The sequence below is a fragment of the Glycine soja genome, chromosome 19 (genome assembly GCF_004193775.1).
Source record: "Glycine soja cultivar W05 chromosome 19, ASM419377v2, whole genome shotgun sequence".
NCBI lineage: Eukaryota > Viridiplantae > Streptophyta > Magnoliopsida > Fabales > Fabaceae > Glycine > Glycine soja.
In genome coordinates, this window is record NC_041020.1 from 3,831,776 (window position 1) to 3,834,839 (window position 3,064).

The window sequence follows — 3,064 nt, forward strand, 5'->3', positions numbered from 1 at the left end:
TTTGGCGAGTCGTCTAAATTTTTATTTAACTGCAGTCTCAATCAAATTCATTTAGCAATAAAGATTATGATAAAATGATATTGTTGAAAAATTTAGACTTTTCAGTCCATCTGTAAGTAAGTCAAGCTTCTTTTTTTATAGCATCTTTAAGTCAAACTAAGCATCAGCAAAACTCTTTTTAAAAAGAAAAGAATCAGAAAAGTTCTTTGTATCGTTCTGCATGCATTATAAAGGAGTGTCTGCTCAGCATTTGTTTACTGTGTGTCTAGTGTCTCCTGTACTGTTACTTTTACCATTGTCATTAGCTAAGTCAAATCTCTGTGCCTACTTCTTTGCGACAAAAGCATTCTTGCACACTTGCATTTGATCCAATATTCACAGGTCTTGTCTCCTTCATTATCCATAAATGTACTTGTTTCATTATAATTAGTTATTATTTGTTTTGTTTCATATTTATTGTATAAGAAAAAAAGTTATTATTTTAATTTTTTAAATATAATATTAATTATTTTCATATCCAATATCTCTTATAATATTAATGATAGATAATTAAATTTATAAATAAATTAATGATAATATAATATAAGATTAATTTTATAAAATTATTATTCTATTTCATTTATTTATTATTTTTTGTGTAAAATAATTTGAAATGATAATTATTTCAGAAGGAGTAGTTTTTAAGTTGAGAGGAAAGAAATTAAAATGAAAAGGATATTAATAATAATAATATATAGTTTTAATTAATAAAATAAGAAAATAATGTAATTTTCACTACTTAAAATACACGTTTTTACGGTGCGTGCTCAACAACGGTTGTTCGAAAACCATCTTTGTTTTAAACGCGGTGACAATTTTATAATTATTGTCAACATTTCAAAGACAATTTTGCGAGAATCGTCTTTGAATTAGGGTTTAATTTTTTTATTTCAGTCGCATCGTCTCACCCCGCTCACTCACACCATCTTTGAGTTAGGGTTGTTTTCTCATCTCTCCCACCACTGTCCTTCTTGTCTCCTTCTCTCAAGGAACTGAATGATGCTGCCACCACTTCTCGCCACGATCATTTTCCAAATCTTGACTAGTTCAACGAGGACGACTTCGGTGACTTTGTTGGCTTCGACCACTCGTCAGAGGAGGTGTTCAAGGAGCTCGAGGTGGACGACAAGGACGCCGTCATCGAGAACAACCGCTTCGTCATGGTCAAGATCTAGGCGCCTTGGTGCGGCCACTACCAGGCCCTTGTGCCAGAGTACGTTGTCGCCTCCACCGAGCTCAAGCCTGACAGCGTTGTTCTTGCCAAGGTCAATGCCACCGTCGAAAACAAACTAGCGAACGAGTATGACACTCAAGGTTTCCCCACCATCATTTTGGGCTTCCTTAACTCTTTAGTTATAAGTTTTCAAATGCTATTTGCTAGTTGAATTTATTTGACAATTGGTATTCTGCATATGATATTATAAATGACTTTGAATTTTGCATATGATATTCTATTTTTTTTAAACTGTTTTGTATCTTAAAAATTGTTCCTTGTTAATTAGAGGGTGTATTTGATCCAAGACCTTGTTTTTAGGGAGAACCTCCTTGGTGTTACTACATTTCCAATGATAGCAACGATTGATATGAGGTCACCTAGTATTTGAGATATTTGCTTGTGTATATGTTGTTTTTGTTAACTGTGGATTTTTAATACAAATGAAATTCAGGATTTTGCTGAAACTAGACTCTTGTGAATTTTTTTGCCTTGAAAATTGTATTTATAGAAAAATTTATCCACATAGGACCTAAAAAATCAACATCGGTTATCAATTAAAACCGTTTTTGGATGAAAATCGTTGTCAAATACCGAACAGACTAAGACGGTTCAAGAACCGTTATGAAAATTAAACACTTTCCACGACAGTAGCTTTGAAGACAGTTTGTCAACCATCATTGTAAGCGCTAAATAGCTGTCGTTGAAACACTATTTTCTAGTAGTGTTTAAAAATATTTTTCTTCAGTTAAGTTTTAAAAAAAATTATCTTATATTTTCCTTGAAATTAATAATGGGATTTTGAGAAAAAAGAAAGCACAGATAATGATACATTCTTTATTTGGTTAGGCAGAGCAATCTACTACAAAATGCATATTTAATCTTAATGTGGCACTGAACTTGATATGTATTTACTCACACATGTTTTATAGTGTTGAACATCTTTGTAATTTGTCATATTTTTATATTAATTAATATATTGTTGCATTTTTGTTTGTAAGATGATAACAATTAGGCAAGATGTGGACCTTAATAAGATATTCTTGGATATCTACAAGAATAAGTTAGTCAATTGGGTTAATAGTCATTCTTATAGTACCTGTGTAAGTTGTCAATCATATATTGTCGCAACCATGATTGTGGCGAGAAGACGAGAATAATTAAGAAAGAACAGGAAGTTACTACCATGGTTTATCAAGGGAAAATCTTTGGTAAAACATTAACTGTTTGTTTGGTAGATGTATAAACAAATAACATAAGAATGGGGGGTTAAATTGTATTTTTAGAAATTTAAATTTTTTTCTAAGACTGAAAACACATTTATTGTCTGATTTAGATAAACCTAATAACACTTAGAGAATTTTTTATTCAGACTTTATCAGACAATGAGAAAAATAATTTTCTTTGCAGAATAAAACAAGATGTAGGATCTAAAAATAAATTCAATTTCTTTGTCAGTTATAGCAATAGAAAGAAGCACACAGAGAATTATATTGATTCATCTCAAACTCGAGACTACATCTTGTTCTTAGCAACCCACCAAGTTTTCACTAACTTGTCAAAGTTACAAGTATGTTTCAGTGTCACATCTAGTTCTTACACACGCAAGTTCTACCTCAAGTTTATCTTAAAACTAATATTTTTTATCTTACTAAGTCATTGTTGGCTCTAAACAAATCAACCAGATTTGTTTGAGATTTGCATACTAACTAAATTTGTGATCATTTTATAGACAAATAAAACACTAATCATTTTTAGTCATTTCTCTCTAAGTATACAAAGTGTTTTGAGAGCTTAATATTTATACAAAGA

At 30.8% G+C, this 3,064-nt stretch overlaps 1 non-coding gene across 1 annotated transcript; it reads left to right on the forward strand.

Annotated features, from left to right (window-relative positions):
* Positions 1 to 1,514: 1,514 nt before the first annotated feature.
* LOC114401062 lies at positions 1,515 to 1,629 on the forward strand. The gene has a single exon (XR_003664178.1). It is a non-coding gene; the product is annotated as a small nucleolar RNA Z278 (small nucleolar RNA).
* Positions 1,630 to 3,064: the final 1,435 nt, after the last annotated feature.